This window comes from Eumetopias jubatus, unplaced genomic scaffold (assembly GCF_037043125.1).
Source record: "Eumetopias jubatus isolate StellerSeaLion01/CBP00866 unplaced genomic scaffold, mEumJub1_p1.0 scaffold_15, whole genome shotgun sequence".
NCBI classification, from domain to species: domain Eukaryota; kingdom Metazoa; phylum Chordata; class Mammalia; order Carnivora; family Otariidae; genus Eumetopias; species Eumetopias jubatus.
In genome coordinates, this window is record NW_028274821.1 from 825,835 (window position 1) to 843,006 (window position 17,172).

The 17,172-nt window shown below is 58.1% G+C and overlaps 1 protein-coding gene and 1 long non-coding RNA gene across 5 annotated transcripts in view; one reads left to right on the forward strand and one right to left on the reverse strand.

Annotated features, from left to right (window-relative positions):
* Nucleotides 1-4,700: 4,700 nt before the first annotated feature.
* On the reverse strand, nucleotides 4,701-9,299 carry LOC114200752 (uncharacterized). Its single transcript, XR_003607514.2, has 2 exons — nucleotides 8,878-9,299; nucleotides 4,701-6,513 (listed from the first exon to the last, which is right to left on the reverse strand). It is a non-coding gene; the product is annotated as an uncharacterized LOC114200752 (long non-coding RNA).
* FGD3 (FYVE, RhoGEF and PH domain containing 3) overlaps nucleotides 8,384-17,172 on the forward strand; it is a 33,712-nt gene continuing 24,923 nt past the window's right edge. For 2 of the 4 annotated variants that reach the window (XM_088018768.1, XM_028093046.2), the window contains exons 1-2: nucleotides 8,384-8,466; nucleotides 16,504-16,655. The gene's annotated coding sequence lies outside the window, so the exon portion shown is untranslated. Of the gene's footprint in view, nucleotides 8,467-16,503; nucleotides 16,656-17,172 lie in introns of those variants that run through there. The other 2 variants (XM_088018767.1, XM_088018769.1) reach the window with 1 other exon arrangement.

Below are 17,172 nucleotides of genomic sequence, written 5' to 3' on the forward strand. Positions count from 1 at the left end.
GCACAAGTGTGTTTTCAGAAAGCAAAACTGCACTCCGTGTCCCTTCCTTTTGGGTTTCTTAACCACATTTTTCCTCAGAGAAATGTAGGACAGCTAAGTAGAAATTAAATTTTCCATATATAAACAGACATGGAGACAGCTGGCTCTGAGGCAGCTGCTGGAGGCTTGGAATCCCAAATGAGCCATGAAGGAGATGTTATCGTCTTATTTTAAAATAGGTTGACTTTTCTCCCAATTGCAAATATAATAAACGTTCTTTGTAAAAATCTGTATATTACTGAGAAGCATGGAGAGGAAAGCGAACAGCCCCAGAAGCTCAGGCCCAGAGCTGGAAGGTCAGTGGTCACAGTGCGTCCGCAGCCAGGCCCTGCTCCTTTCCTGGGTCTTGTCTGAGGGTGGGTGTCCAGGGGCCCCCATCCAAAGCCCGCTGGGTCCCACCCCACCTCCCACCCGGCCATTTGCTCCCCGCCCAGCTCGTGGAGAAGATGTTAGCACTGGGCACCGTCCCACCCTGGCCTGACGGGTGCCCCCAGCGCCCCGCGGCCCCGTGAGCCATGAGCAGAAGGGCTGCGTGCAGGGGGAGGGCAGGCTACCCTGTGGTCCTCACATGCCTCCCTCTCGGGGAGCTGCTTTCAGAGCATGCGCAGTGGCTGCTCAGCATGGCCACTGACTGACTGCGTGAGGCTCCGGGCGTCCCTGAACCCCGGTGTCCTCGTCGGTAATGGGACTTGCATGGCTCTGCGCCCCTGGGCTGCCCCGCGTGCCCTGTGCTGGTGGCCAGCCGTCTTGGCCGTGGCCTCCGCCCGCTCCTACCTCACCTCCTGAAACACGGCTTCCCCTTCTGGAAACGGGGAAAAGGGGTGGCCCTGCGGCTGCTCCTCGTTCACTCCGTGTCTGTGAGGATGCAGGGGCTGCGAGGCCAGGTCCAGATGGCGTGGGGAGGGGAGCACTGGCCAGCCTGTGCCCCCGAGCGGGGCATGCACGGTGAGGGAGGAGAGCGAGGCAGGCGGGGTGTGCCGGGTCTTGTGGGGGAGCTACGAGGCCTGGGGGTCTCGGCCACCTCTACTTCTGGTTATGCTCAGGATTCCAGGAACTGCTGTGTTTCCCTGGATAGCTCATTGCTTCTCTTAACAGTCAAGGGACTCAAAAAATGCAGCTTTTTATTTTGCAATAAGTAACTGCAGGTTCACACACAGCTGTGAGGAATACTGCGGAGATGGCACGTACCCTTTGCCTAGCCTCCCCCAGCGGTGACGTCGGGCAGAACTGTGGAGCGCCTGCCACAGCTGGGAGGTCTGCACCACGCAGCCGCCCAGGATCCCTCCCATGCCCCCGCCACTTGCTAACCTGCGCCCCATGCGTACACTTGTGTCATTTCGAGAATGCTCAGCAAGTGGAATTCGCAACTTTTTCCAACTGGCTTTTTCAGTCGGCGTTAATCTCAGGAGACTCACCCAGACTGATGTGTCTGGATCCCTTCCTCTCGAGTGCTGAATGTGTCCGGGGTGCGGACGGGCCCCGTTTGATCCTGCACCCCTCGAAGGCCAACCCAGTGGCCGGCATGTGGGCCTCTGTGAATGCAGGCTGCCCTTCTGTGGGACGGACGCCGGGTCCCCTGCTGTGTTCCGGGGTGTGGTCGAACGTGTCCTAAAACACTCTGCCCGGCTGTTCCCACAGTGGCTGTCGCCTTTGTGTGCCGCGTCTGAGTGGCCCAGGGTCAGCACATCCTGGACAACACTGGCGTCCTTCTCTATGGCTGCGGACCGGGCAGGGGTGGGCGCAGTCCCCCGTGGGATGGGCTCACATCTATTGTCTGTCCTGTGACGGATCATGCTCTTGGTGTCCAATCTAAACACCCCACCTAGCCCCAGATTCCACAAGTTGTTTCCTATTTTTTCTTGAGGTTTCCTAGTTCACATTTTGCGTTTAAATCCATGATCCGTTTTGAGCTGGTGTCCGTATCAGGCGTGCGGTTTAGGTCGGGCTCCTTGTTTGCCGGCGGATGTCCCACCGCCCCAACGCCATCGTGGAAAGGCTGTTTTTCCTCCGTTTGCACCTTTGGCAACCACCCCCCTCCTTGGTGGGGCTCCTGCTGGATCCCTGTTGTACCCCGTTGAGCCCTGGGTCTGTCCCCCCAGCACCACCCAGTCCCCTTTGCTGTGGTGACAGAGGCATGGTCCCTCCTGATCACAGCTGCCTAGAGGCCCTGGGGCCTGTGCTCTCCCCGTAGATTCTGGAATGGGCTCGTCTGACATCGACAAAAAGCCTTGCTGGGACTTTGATAGAAACTGAAATCAACTCATAGATCATTTGTGAGAAAAATGACATCTTTCTGTCATGTCGTCAGTCCATAAACACAATATGCCTCTTTTTTTAGAATTTTATTTCTTCGCCAGCATGTTACAGTTTTCAGCATACAAGTTTAGTAAATGTTTTCTTGGATTTACATTTGAGCCTTTTTTTTTTTTTTAGTGTGAATGGCATCATGTCTTTTATTTTTTTATTTTTTTTTAAGATTTTATTTATTTATTTGACAGAGAGAGACACAGTGAGAGAGGGAACACAAGCAGGGGAAGTGGGAGAGGGAGAAGCAGGCTTCCCGTGGAGCAGGGAGCCCGATGCGGGTCTCGATCCCAGGACCCTGGGACCATGACCTGAGCCGAAGGCAGGCGCCCAACGACTGAGCCACCCAGGCGCCCCTGCATCATGTCTTTTAGATTTGGTGTCTGTGTGTTCATTGTATAAACATTCAGGTGATTTTTGTGAATTGATTTTGTGTCTGTGACCTGCCAAACTCACTTGTTAGTTCTAACAGTGCTTTTGTAGATTCTCGGGATTTTCTTTGTAGACAATCATGTCATCTGCAAATTTGGACACTTTTATTCCTTCCATTTGCTCTGCGTGCGTTTTCATTCCTCGCCTTGCCTTATTGCGTGGCTGGAACATCCACCACTCCGACGAGCAAGAACAGTGATGTCCTTGCCTGTTCCCATCCTTAAGTGGTGTTATGGGATGAATTGTGTCCCCCAAAACTCGTATGCTGAGATCCTAAACCTCGGTGTCTCAGAGTGTGACCCCATTTAGAGATTGAACCCTTAAAGAGGTAATTAGTTAAAATGAGGCCATAGGTAGGGCTCTAACCCAGTGTGACTGGTGTCCTTATAAGAGGAGGAGGTGAGGACAGACATGCCCAGAGGGACGGCCACGTGAGGATGCGGGGGAGTGGTGGTGGGGGGGAGGAGGTGGCCCATCTCCCAGGCCGGGAGAGAGGCCTCAGGGGAAACCTGCCCTGCCCTCACCTGGATCTCAGACTTCTGCCCTGAGGACTGGGACAGAATGCATTTCCACTGTGGTTTCTATGGATTTTTGTCACAGTAGCCGGGCCAGACCAATACCCCCGCCCCAGAGCTGCAGAGGTGATGCTGCTCCAAATTCCCGTGCTGGTTCTGCCCGTTCTTTAACTTCATCCAGAGCAGCCTTTTGCACCTGGCTTCTTGCGAGATCCACCCACATCTCGCTGATACATGGTTGCACGCTTCGCTGATTCATTCTCCAGTCGGTGGACATCTGGCTCATTTCCAGTTCTGATTTATGATGAATCAGGTTGCAACGGACATGGTGACCAGGTCTGTGTGTGGACAGATGTTTTCCCTTCTCCTGGGGAGATCCCCGGGAGTGGAACTGCTGGATCATAGGCAGGTGTATGCTCAACTTCGTGGGAAAATGAGGAGCGGTTTTCCAGAGCAGTCGTACGATTTTACACTTCGGTTGGCACTGTGTCACAGACTCCTGCTTGCCCCGCGTCCTTGCCCCCATGTGAGGGGCGTGGTGGAGTCTCACCGAGGCTTTAGCTTACATTTCCGTCATGCAGGTGCCATGGAGCGCTTCCCTGGGTGCTCACTGTCCATTCAGATAACTTTTTAAAGTCAAGTGCCTGGTCTAGTCTATTCCTCAATTTGTTTTATTGGATTATTTGTCTTTTTCTTTATTGATTTGTAGGAAATTTTTATATTTTTATATATTCTGTGCATAAGTCCTCTGTCAGAGAGAGAGTATCACAAACATTTCCTTCCTGCCCTCGGCTCTCCCTTTCATCTTCTTCATGGGGCCTCTGGATGAGCACACGTTTCTCATGATGATGAAGTTCGGTTTATCAAGTGTCTTTCCTGTGGCTTTTAGGCCTGAGACATCTGCCGGCCTCCAGGGCGTGGGCGTTCCACCTATGCGTTTTTGGAAGCTCTAGAGTCTCACTCAGAGAGTGAGCGCAGTCTCACTCACTGCGCTTCGTTCCAGCTGTGTTTGTGTGTGTGTGTGAGACGGTCAAGGCTCACCTGTTCACGTTGGTCCACTGGCGGCAGCACACTCTCCGGGGGCTTTCCTTTCCCAGCCCCGAGCCCCAGCACCTTCGCCAAAACCCGGCCGCCGCGTGCATGTGATTGCACATCTGGACTCCCCGTTCTGTTCCACTGATACCTCTCTCTTCCCCTGTGTGACACCACCTATCTTATTGTAATTTTTTTTTAAAGATTTTATTTATTCATGAGAGACAGAGAGACAGAGAGAGAGAGAGAGAGAGGCAGAGGGAGAAGCAGGCTCCCAAGGAGCAGGGAGCCCAGTGCGGGACTCGATCCCAGGACCCTGGGATCATGACCTGAGCCGAAGGCAGACGCTTAACCATCTGAGCCACTCAGGCGCCCGTCTTACTGTAATTTAATGTGATTTGTTATTATAGTAATTATCTTACTTAATGAATTAAGTCATTGTACTTATCAGAGAGACTCCCTACCCATGCTGTGGAGCAGTTCTCCATTGCCAGACACTCACATCTCCGGTTCTCCCCACGACAAATACAGCTGGACTGGGGACGGAGGCCGGACGCAGGGAGGGGCCGTGGCAGGGGCGGGGCTGGAGCGGCTAGTGTCGGCTCTGTCTCCATCCAGGCTCCCGATCGCTGTCCACAGGTGCGGGGACGGGGGTGCTCCCCAAACACTGCTGGCTCCTTTTCAGGCCTTCCTTCTTCTCTGGGGTATAGCCGTGCGCTCCCTCCCCGGTCGCCTCTGCTCTCCGTGCTCCCTCCCAGCCTCCTCCTCCCCGTGCTCCCTCTGCTCCTCTGTGCTTGCCTATGGAGCACCAGCCTGAGTCTTGGCTCTGTGCCACCTTTGCCATAGGGACAAACCATGAGAAGAAGTGGAATTTTAAAATTTGTGTTTGTTACCATGGTCGTATGAAAATTATTAAATTGAAAAATAGACAGTATGGTTACGTGGTTGAAGAACCAAAAAGATCTGAGAGAGCTTTCACTCTCATCCTGTCTGCATCCGTAAGACAGTCATCTTAAACAGCTCTTTAAGTTTTTCAAACTTACGGAAAAGATGCAGGAATTCACTTATCAAGCGTCAACAATTTGCCCTGTTTGTGGTTCCCCTGCGTAGAGAGGCAGGCATGTTTTCCCAGAACCGTTTTTAAGAGTTTACAGAGCTCACAACTAGAACATCTGGCAGCCAGGTGGCCATCCTGTCCTAATGACTGTCTGTGTCTGCCCATGAGGAGGTCTGGCCACTCCACCCATCAGACAGGGGTTTCTCTGCACTTGGAGGGGACCACGGGGTCGACCCACCGGGGCTCTCAAGGTGGGCCTTGGTGTTTCCAGCCTTGCTCTTACCTGCCCTGGCACAGGAACCACCTGGCACCTTGCTGCTGTGCACCTGTGCGGGTACAGCCAGCACCGATTTCTGGAGTGGCGAGTGCTGGGTCAAAGGGCAAATGTCCGCTTCTGTCCCCCCCCATCATGTGGAGGGCTCTCTGCTAACCTGATGGGGAGAGAAGGTACTTGGGTGTGGGCTGTAGCTGTCTCATCACGTGTGTGCGGGCCACTGACATTTCCTTTTCCCTGAGCGGGCTGTTCCTGAACTTTGCCCTGAGCTATCAGTTTCTGGATCATTCCACAGCCCACTCATCCCTCACCCCTCACCCAGACTCAATAATGGAGGTGACTCATCCAATGGGGGCCAGCCATCTGAATCTTAAAAACACAAAACCAAGCCATTTTGCCACAAAACCAAGGGTGGGTTGAGTCGAGGCAGCTCCACACATGTAAACATCAGACAGACTGCTCTGTGTCTGGTGACTGTCTTTACCATCCTTTGTCCCTCGTGCTGCCTCCATGACCACCGAGGAGCAAGGGAGCTTTTCAGGACGTGAAATGCTGGAAGAAACAAGATTCTAGAGAAGCAACGTGGCTCGTGGTCCCACAGCAGGATTGCTCCAACCACGGAAACACTAAATGTTGAACTTAAAAGCCTTTGATTTTGGACTAATTCTAGATGTGCAGACAAGTTGCAAAGACAGTGCAGAGGGCTCCTTCTCCCAGTGTCCGTGCCCACATAGCGGACTCCATCTGTCCAGAAGTGAGCCTGGCAGAATACCAGACTACAGAATGTCGGATCCGAACTGCGGTGCCACAACGTGTTCAGTAAACACTGAATGTTAATGTTGTTTGTGCCCAGAATTCTCCTAAAAGGCAGGAGAGAGAATCTGGTTATCTTTTTTTTTTTTTTTTTAAGATTTTATTTATTTGACAGAGAGAGACACAGCGAGAGAGGGAACACAAGCAGGGGGAGTGGGAGAGGGAAAAGCAGGTTTCCTGCCGAGCAGGGAGCCCAATGTGGGGCTCGATCCCAGGACCCCGGGATCATGACCTGAGCCAAAGGCAGACGCTTAACGACTGAGCCACCAAGGTGGCCCGAGAATCTGGTTATCCTGACATGTTTTGTTTACAAAGAAATAAACACATTAATTCTCAATGTGTTTAATGAGGGGCCAGGGCTGGAGGAGGCACATGGCTCTGGTGGCCCTGCCTGCTGCCGGGAGCCAGCCCACGTGCTCATTCCACTCCCTAGGAGAAAGTGGAAGCCGTACCACTGTCCCACGCTCTTGAGCTCAAGGAAGTGCCGATGAAAGAGCCACGAGGGGCCATGGTATGCTGCTTAATATTCTATCCGATGAAACACGAGGGCTAGTGCGTTCCTTTTGTTGGATGGTGCCGCCCCCCAGGCCGAGAGGTGCCCCGCCTGATGCATTCCAGCCAGGCTGCACCCCACTCCACTTTTTGCCCATCACCTTTGGGTCGTGACACCTGGGCTGCTGCCCGAACGCAGCCCTGCCTCCGTAGGCCATTTCTGTGCAACAGGGCTCTGTCCCTCTGGGGTCTCCTGGCTCGGAGGTGTCAGCAGGCAAGGGCCGTGCTGGGGAAGGTGGCAGGTGCTGCTCTTGGCGCCTGGGGGGCCCCTCCTCCCGCCACAGGCCACGCCCTCGTTCCTCACAAAAACTCTGTGCGCCCCGTCTCCTTTCCATTTTATGGCAGAGGACCTGAGGCTCTGAGGTTCTCAGCCCGAGAGCCGGGGTGTGAGCCCAAATGCCTCTGAGACAGGGGCCACCGTCCTGTCACCTGCTGGGTGGGGCAGCGCTGGTCCTCAGCGGCGGCTGGGGGCCGGACGGTAGGCACCATGCGAGCTCACCTGGGTCTTCCCGCGCCTGGAGGGAGGCGCACCTGTGTCGGTGTGCACGGCGCTACCACTGACCGGTCAGCCAGCCCCTTCCTCACAGACTTCCTCAAATCCTGGGCTAAAAGGAGGACTATCTGGAGGGAAAGACGGTAGTGTCTGCAGCCTGACCACCCCCCCCCCCCACCAACAACTGAGCACGGGAGTGACCCTGCTGGGCGGACAGCCCTGGGGAGTGCGTGGGCAGCCGCCGCGGTGCGCTCTGGGCATGCGCGCGGCGGGTCCGCGTGGGCTGGAGAAACGCCCTTGTTGGCCGCCCTGTGCCCACTTCCTCACGCTCGCGTGTTCCCTGGCTGCGAGGCGCCGCCCCTGGGGGGGGGGGCTCCACGGTGACCCCCTGCCAGCAACGAGGACACCAAGGCTCAAAGAAATCCGTTTGTGTCTCAAGAAGCGTGCAGGGCGGGACGAACAAGCCACTGCTGGAACGCATGCAGAGCTCACGCTCTAAGCTCTGTGGGATTCCACGTCTCCGTGCATTTACTTTCTCCTGGGGTCGCCGAGCTGCCCCGTGACAAGGGTGCTCCTCTGAGGGTCCCCGGGCCTGCTCAGGCCTGCTGGACCCCCTGAGGGTCCCGGTGTCGGGTACCCGCAGGTCTGTGCCCAGAAGCCCATGAGGCGAGGTGGAGGGGGAAGGCTCCACCCTGGGACGGCTCAGGGCGCCGTTAAACCGCCACAGGCCGTGGTGCAGAGGCTCTCGGTGGGCCTGGACAGCTCTCCAGCCCGCCTGGGCTGTATTTTCACAGAGGAGGCAGCTGGGGAACCGGTGAACTTGGGCGTGTGACGATGCGGAAATGCGAAGGCACCGTCTCTGGTGACCCGTATTGCAAAACCCGCAAAAGGAAGTTGTGTTTTGCTGCAACCTGAAGTCAGCCCTGGGCAGAAGTGCGCCCTCCCGGGACAGCAGGTGAGTGGTGCCAGCTCGGGGGTCTTCAGTGGCCCCCAGGGCCTGTGCAGCTCCTGCAAGGGGCACTTTTGGGGATGAGGGGGTTGAGAGCAGGAGCAGCTGGGGGTTGGTGGCTTCCAGGCAGGAAGCCATGTGGCGGTGGGTGAGTGGTGTGTCTGTGCTCCTTTGGCTCCTGGGGTACCCCTGGCTTGATTTGTGAAGAGCCAGCGTGTTGTGGGCACAGCCTGCAGCAAGCGTGCCATCAGCCGGGACAGCACTGGGTGTTGTCTGGGGCGCCTCAGACTCTTGCTAAGATGAACTGAGCCCAGGAGGGGCCGGGGTCTGAGGCTGACCCGGGTCAGGGTGACCCCCACATGGGCCAAGCCTGCGCACCTGTCCCCGAGGCCCTGGGCAATGCGGGTCTTCCTTTACCTGGGCCGAGGAAGGGTGAGTGGTCCACGCAGTCCCTAGGAGGGTAGGCCTTCTCACAAAATGTGTGGCTCTGGAAGGTTCCTCGGCAATCTGATGCAGTTTAGACACCGATGGGGCTTGGCTGTGGTGGTGCGACTGCGGAGGAGGACACCCTGGGATGCCCACCCTGCCGACTCCAGGCGCCGACTCCTGGGGGGGAACGTCCGGAAGGCAGCGGGGTGGAGCCAGACGGTGCCGTGTTTGTGCAGAGCGGGGGTGTGGTCAGGGGCGCGGCTGTACTCAGAGCACCTGGCTCCTGGGACCCTCAGGGCTTGCAGGCAACTGGTTGAGCACTTGGCTACTCCTAAAAGAGAGGAGACATCGGGAGCCCTGGGCCTTGGCCTGCATGCTGCCCAGCTGGGCCCCACTTACACCTTCAGAGCCTGACAGCTCGCTGGGGCCGGGCGGGGTCGGGTACGCGGGGAGGAAGTGGTTTGTCTCCAGCTGGGTGTTTGCAGGCCAGAGGCCCTGGTTCCCCTCCTTGGCTTTGATGTCTGTCTCCCCACAAAGGCCAGCACCTCCAAAAGTTCAGGGGCCCCCGAAGCTGGACAGGACTGTGTGCTCTGACCCACAGAGGCCTGACCTTCAGTTGGTCTGTGAAGGCCAGAGCTCAGATGGGGGGCTAATGGAGGCCTTGACGTGTGGGGCTTTGCTGCCCTGAGCCCCTCGAGAGCCCAGGGATGGGGATGTCCTTGGACTCCGAACAGTGACAGTGGTGCAGCTGCTGGGAGCACCGGCCTCCCCACATCCTCCATACCTGTCCCAAGTGGGTTCTCATGACCCCCACTGACAGATGAGGAGAGTGAGGCACCTCAGTAAAGGGGGTGAGTGTGGAAGTCAGACTGTAGGACACGTGAAACCAGCCCTGAATGGAGCATCACTCACCTGCACGGTCCCCTGGCTGCCCACGGCTGGGAGACCCATCCTGGCTCCAACCCCTATGTTCTACCTCCTCAGTCTCCAGGTACACTTCTCCAGATGGCTGGGCTGATTCTCCTTTGCCCTGCTCCCTCTGTCTGGGATGCTTTTCCCTCCGCCTGGGACTCTGTTCCTTCCCCTGGGACTCTGTTCCCTCCGTCTGGGATCACAGGTATGGTGGTGATGATTGGTCACCACGTAGGCATCCAGTGAGGTGGGCAGTGACTGACCTTTCCCGTCGGCTCTGGGGGCTCCAGTGGACCCCCATGAAGTGCATGTGCACCCAGGATGTGATGCTCTAGCCCCCACGAGTGTGTGGCTTTGGGAGAGTGAACCTGCTGCCTGGTCTCCCTTTTGCACAATAACCTGGCAGGTCACCGTGCAGTCAGATGAGACCTGTCCTCGTGGGGAGGCCTCCCCCCTGGGGCGGCAGTGAGAATGACCCCAGGCGGGGGTCCCAGGGCAGCAGTGAGAGTGATGGGGGGTGTGGGGGGTGTCCGTGCGGAGCCTCCCCCATCCCCAGCGGCATTGACCCCTGGAGTGAGTGGGGCCAGGCTGCACGCACACAGGGTGGCCCCGGGAGCGTGGTCAGGATCTCCGTGCAGTGGGAAGCTTTTGGAAGGTTCTCGTCTGTTCGTTTCACTAGGTCTTATGGTGAATGTCTCAGACATAGCATGGGGAGCCCGGGGTGCCTGAGGTCGGCCTAGGACCTCTGCTCTGTGCACGCGGGTCCGACACTAGGTCACCATCAGGGCTCCAGAGCTTCGCGGGCCCGCCCAGACGCAGCTTGTTCTGCTGCACAGCTGGTTGCTGCGTGGGGACCGGTCTGTGCTCCACCACAACGCACAGTGATTTGGTGTCTGTAGTTACAGCCCCGGACGACAGCGAAACAAAAACAGAAGGGGACATACAAATAAAGCACACGAGAATGCGAGTGTTAATAGTAGAAAATAAAACTAGGAAGGAAAAGAAGAACATTATGTATAAGTGAAAAGATTAAGCGGAAGCAGCTCAGGTGGTCGGTTTTGCAAGCCCACGGGGTCCGCACGTGCGTCCTGTGTGCAGTGCACCTGCGTGCCGTGTGGCCCCGTGCGCGTGCGTCTTGCGTGCTGTGCGGCCCTGTGCGTGTGCGTCCTGTGCACCCGAGTACTGGGCACCTGCGTGCCGTGCGTCCCCGTGCGTGTGCGTCCTGCGTGTCGTGCGGCCCCGTGTGCATGCGTCCTGTGTGCTGTGCTCCTGCGTAGTGTGCATCTGTGCGCCGTGCGGCCCCATGCCCGCGCGTCCCATGTGTCGTGGAGCCCCGTGCACATGGTTCCTGCGTGCAGTGTACCTGCGTGCTGTGCACCCACGTGCCATGTGTTCTGCGTGTCATGTGGTCCCATGAGCCTGCGCCAGCTCTTCTGTCGTGGCTCCTTGCGCGGGACCCAGTGCATTTCCGGGCTTGCTGTCTGGGAGCTTCTGTTAAGCTAGCTTTGGGCACACATCATCGGTACTGTGCCCTGGCATGGCCTCAGCAAGTCCTGCAGGATGGAGCCGGTGACAGGGCCCTGGGAGCTTTAGGCTGCGTCAGTGGCCGAAGCCCATCAGCCTGGCAAGCTGTTCTGGCCGTGTATGTTTGCTGGGCTGCCAAACACATAGGATGTGGCCGGGTGGGGTCCAGTGCTGTGCGCCGCCTCAGGCTTTGGGAACTTTGCAGGGCAGTTATGTCCGTTTTACAGAGGAGAAAACTGAGGATCGTCAAGCGCAACTTGTCCCCGGAGGCCCAGCTGGTAAGTGGTAGCAGCCCATCACTGGCGCCGAGCCTCAGGCCAGCAGCACGATGCACGACCATCTCCCTGGATCCACACAGGAAGCCCCATGAGGCCCTTGTTCACTCGGTGGGGGCCACATGGGGGGAGCCTGGTGGAGCTTGGACGCAGTCTGTTCCCTCTGGGTCTGTGTCGGCAGCCCCCTCCCCCATCTGTGTCAGGGCCCCCCGCCCCCCCATCTGTGTCAGCAACCCCCCTCCCCCCGGGCCGGGTGTCTGGAGGGCAGGGCAGCAGGGCCGGGGCGGTATAAGTAGCAGCAGGTCAGGAGGTTTTCAGGCAGCGCGGGGTCTGGGCCAGGCCCTCGCCACAGCCGCGTGTCTGCGGGGGCGCCCAGGGGTTTCTGGGGGTGTGCGAGTCTAGGCCAGGACCCAGGCAGGCCATAAGTTCTAGGCGTTTGAATCACTGTTGTCTTAGCCCTCATTCACACAGCTTCTGATGAGAATTTTCTAAAACACGTTCTTTTCCTAAAGCTGTTTTTCTGTGGTAAAGTACACGTGACATAAAATTTGTCATCCAAACCACTTTGTCCAGCGGCCTTACGTGTGTTCGCACAGTGCAGCCATCCTCCCTGTCCGTCTCCAGAATGTTCCGTCTTCACCAACTGAGACTGTGTCCTCATTAAGCACTACCCCCCTCCCCCGGCACCTGCCATCCACTCCGTGTGATTTGATGACTCCAGGGACCTCACACGGTGCTTGTCCTTCTGGGACGGGCACTCAGCCTCGTGTCCGCAAGGCCTGTCCATGCTGTGGCAGGTGTCAGAGTGTCCTGCCTCTTGCGGGCTGAGGAACGTTCTGTGGCTACTGTGCACGCGAGCTGCCGCTGCTGCGAAGAACGCGGTTGTGGTCACGGGCGCGCACGTATCTGTTCAATTCTCTGCTTGCAGTTCTCCTGGGAGGAAAGCGTTCTTGAGGACCAGGTGTTGGAATTCTGTATTGGAACAAAAGCAGCATCTCTAAGAAAACCTGCAGCCCCCCTAGGAGCCACCACTGGGCCATTCAGCCCACAGGCCACTGCCTACTTAGGCATCCCAGTGCCACAGGGACAGGGAGCTTTTATTTCCTTTTTGTTTTTCTGGAACTTCTAAGTTTTCTAAAAAGGACGTGTCACTCGAACAGCATTTGAAAGCACGATAACTTTAAGCGATGGTATGAGCTGAGAAGGGCGTCCCAGCACACAGGGACGGTGCCCTGTTGATCTGTCTCCTTTTCTCCGTGCTCAGCTTGCCCTGCAGGCCCCGGCCCCAGGTCTCACTGACCCCAACAGCATCCCAGAGCACGTGGTACCCCACCGTCTGTGCCAATCTCTGTGTGCTCAGCGGACAGGATGGAGACCCCAGGCTGAGGCCCCAGGAGAAGGGCTGTGCTTCCAGAGCCTGACCCTGGAGCGAAGCAGCTCTGGTTACTGCTACATGGCCTCATGGGTTCTGCAGCCTCGTCTCCCTGCGTGGACCTGTGTGCAGGTGTGGTGGCACAGGGACCTCCCTGTGTATTTTCAGACTTGTTCAGGTGACCTGCTGCATGTGAGCAACCACCGAGCTTGGTGGGGGAGAGAGCAGCCCCACTAAGCATCGTCATCTCAAACAATCCTGGGGCTGGTGCCGGTCAGGTGGGACAGTTTCAGAGGCCAACCAGAGGTAGCTGCTGTCAGTAGGGAGCAGACAGGATGCTAGGTGCCAGGCGGCAAGAGACGGGGATGGCGGGGGCTCTAGCCGGGTGCCCGTGTTGCTCCCGAAGAGGGAACATCTAGCAGCAGGTGGGGCTGGGTAGTGCTCGGCCCTGTGGCCCATGTGCAGGACCGTCCATGCCTGTCTTGGGCAGCCACCGGGCAGTGCCAGAGCTCCAGAGCCACGTAAGTGGTCCACAGCGCCTTGCGCATTTAATTTCTCCATCCTTCTCCAGCGCCTGAACCTCCCCCAGGCTCGGTGCTGGGGCTTTGATGCTGGGTGGTAGCGGCCTAAGGTGTCCGGGGCTCCGGGCCCTGGCGGAGTCTCCTGGGGTTGGCAGGAGCCAGCCTCATTCAGCTGAGGGCTCAGCGTCTCTAAGGCGAGAGCCAGGGCCAGAGAGAGATGGCTGACGACAGCTCTGTGGCTCCTCCTGTGCTCGCACCCACCCCCACCCTGGCCCTGGATGTGTCAGAATGAGCCTGGAGCCCAGCCCAGAGTCCAGGGGCTGGTTCTCCAGGCCAGCATGGCCAGGGTCAGCCTTGGCTTCCTCATCTGAAACACAGAACATCACCCACCTTGGTGTCTGTGAGTGAGCGAGTGTACAGAGGTGCTGAGAACAGCTCCTGGCACGTGGTGCATGTGTGCACACACGTGTGTGTGGTACGGAAGCACGTGTGTAGGTGTGGGCACGTGTGCGTACGTGTGTTCCCTCCCCAGAGCCCCTGCTCCCCTGTGCAGTGTGGAGGGCAGGTGGGACCTGGGCTGGCCTTCTCTGGTGCTGACCTTGGACGTGGAAAGGCAGCGGGGAGACCAGTCCCGCGGTGAGCAAGGCCATGGGCTGCATCCCGCGGCTTCCTGAATCAGACTGGGGGCGGTGGTCTCCACTGTTGTACCCCACACTCGGCTCCCTGTGGGACATCTTTGTGTTGAGCTTTGGGCTTTCCTGTCTGGCTGAGCTGGTTCTGCTGCCCTTGGAAGACGAGGTGGTCATGGCTCACAGGTCTCCAGGGGAAGGGTGCACCCCACTCCTCCGGATAGGAATGACCAGGTGGGCACCAGGGCTGCTGGAGCCTCCCCAGGCTGCGGGCCTGCCACCTGTGCTCGGCCCGACCCCTGTCCCTTCTGTAAAAGTGGCACTTGGGGGGCGCCTGGGTGGCTTCACTTTAGTGAAGTGTGTGCCTTCCAGTCATGATCTCAGGGCCTGGGATTGAGTCCCGCGTCCGGCTCCCAGCTCAGTGGGGAGCCTGCTTCTCCCTCTCCCTCTGCTGCTCCCCCTGCTTTTGTGCAATTGCTCTCTCGCCGTGCTCTCTCTCAAATAAATAAATGAAAACTTAAAAAAAGATGGCACTTGGGGAGCATCGACTTGCCAAGTTGGCTCAAGTCGGAGGCATCGTCATCTGTGAGGTATACTGACACGGTGGACCGTGCGTGTGCACGGTGCAAACCTGATGTCTCAACATGCGTGCGTACCCGTGAGACGGTCTCCCCAGTCACGACGGCAAGAGCCCGTGCATCGTCCCAGACCACAGGTTCATGTGTGTCTCCTGGAACTCTGTGTAGACGGAAAGGCAGGTGTGTCCCTTGTCTTCTGCCCGTCGGCTTCCGCTGTGCACAGGTCTCTCCGGAGCCATCGCTCAGTGTCCTGGAGACGTTTGTGTATCATCTTCCTTGGTGTTTGTTAGGATTCACCATGGTGGTCGTTATTCTGCAGACACCTCCTGCCCGTTCCCCTTCTGGGACTCCAGCTACATGTATGTTGTGCTGCAGGACGTTTGCTCACGTCGCTCTCTGTGTGCGCTTCAGTGTGGATGGTTTCTGTTGCTGTCCCCCTCTCCCCCTAGACCTGCTCATCTTCTACAGCGTCTACAAGTCCCCCTCCTGCAGGCCTCAAGCTCACACTTGGGGGCTTTCACCTCTGGAAGCTGGAGGTGTGTGTCCGCATCTGTGGACGCATGCACGACTGCCCTGGCTCGAGCTCTCGTCACGGCTCAGAGCACTGTTCGGGGAAGCAGTGATGCTGCTAGTAAACGGGTGGGCGTCCTGGGACCTGAGCAGAGCTCCCTGTGGGGAGCCTCTGCCCCCTGAAGGGGCTCTCCTTCCAGTGCTCTGCCCCGTGATCTCCTCCTGCTTGGTCTCCTGCACTGTCCCTCGGGTCCATGCGAGGCCCTGTCCCTGCAGGAATTGCGGCGACTGAGGGCGCACTGCACCAGTTTTCACCTGTTGGGGGCGTTGTGCTTCACTGCCTGGCAGAGGGCAACCAGAAGCGGGCACCCTGAGGTGGGGTTGCAGAGGTTCCACCTGCGTCCAGAGGCCACACTGGACACACAGAGGCTGAGCGCGTGGCCGGCATTCCACCGGCGCGTTTGCAGGGCTGTGTCATGTCTGCGTGCTGGGCAGGGAACCCGGGTTTATCTCTTGTGCTATGAAAGGAATGCAGAAAAGCACGTCCTTTCTGTTTGGAGCCCTTCTTATTTCTCCCCGTTAAGCCCGTCAGGAACATGGCAGGGGCCGCGATGCGTGTGCACCCTGCTCCGGCTTTGCCGGCACTTAGGGAGAGGTCCTCCCCGGGGCAGTTTGGCCACATGGCAAGCCGGCTGTGCGGCGTGTCCAGGCGTCACAGGCGGAGCCAGGGCCTCTTCGGCTCAGCAGTTCCAGTGTGGCAGCAGTGCTTCCCGCTCTCTGCCTGGAGGTCTTCCCGCCTGCGAGGCACCGAGGGGCAGGCTCTGGACACGTTTATGGCTCTGTGTGAGAGTGAGGGAGAGCTGTGTGTCCAGGGATGGCTCTTCAGCCTGGAGGGGAGTGTGTGCTGGAGCTGTGGGCCGCTGGGTGATCGTGGGTGTGAGCCCTGGGTGCCTGTGTGTGCAGGTGTCAGGAGGGTGCTTGGGTGTGGCTGGGAGGTGCCCCCTGGCCGTCTACACAACGGGTGGGTCCCTACCTCCCTGGCATGGGCGCTCCAGGCGGGGATGGTCAGTTCTGGCCTGGAGTTTCGGGCTGGGCACTCAGAGCTGCCCCTGCACTCAGGCAGGAGGCCACGAGCTCCGTCTGCCTGCGGCCCATGACCTGTCCAGGGCTGGCCACGCTGGGCGGGGCCACAGAGCTGCCCTTCCACTCTCTGCCTTTGGAGCTGGTCTGGCACCTGGCCCCTGCAGGTGCGGTGAAGAAGGCAGCTTTCATGCTCCTATCCTGTTGTTTCAGGACCCCTGTTTCAAACCTGCTGGACCGGAAGGAGATTTTCAGCCGACCTCCCAGCCCCGCTCATGCTCACAGCCTGAGGCAGCCAACCCAGACCCCGAGCGTGGCCGGCAGGGAGCCAAGAGCAGAGCCCTCCCTGGAGACCTGGGCGTCAGGTGAGTGGGGTCAAAGGAAGGTTCTGGGGAATGTCGATCTTCCCTGGCTCCGTCCCCCTCACCCCTCCCACGATTCCTCACTCGCCTCTCCTCTGCGACGGCGTCCAGGAGGGGGGGCAGGGAAGGCAACAAGCAGCTCCAGGAAGCTTTGTGGGGGCTGGGAATCTGGGGCAAAGCCTTGGCCTCCCTGGCCCGGGGAGGGTCTGGATGGTGCGGGCCACAGTGATGCGGAGGGGCCCTCAGAACCACACCCCAGGGAGCAGAGCAGAGCACCCAGCTGACCTGACCCGCCACGCTCACGATGGCTACTCTTGTGCGTGTAGTTTAAATATGTCGAGCGGCAGGTGGCTTCACGCTGTGGGATTCCTTCCCTCCTCCTTTCCTCCCTGTTTCCTTCTCTTTCTCTGTCTCTTTTCCTTCCTTCTTTCCTTTTTTTTTTTTTTTAAACAGAAGAAATTTATTTTTAAAATGCTTTCCATTTGCCATTCCCCAAAGCCTGTCTGGACAGGACCCAGCT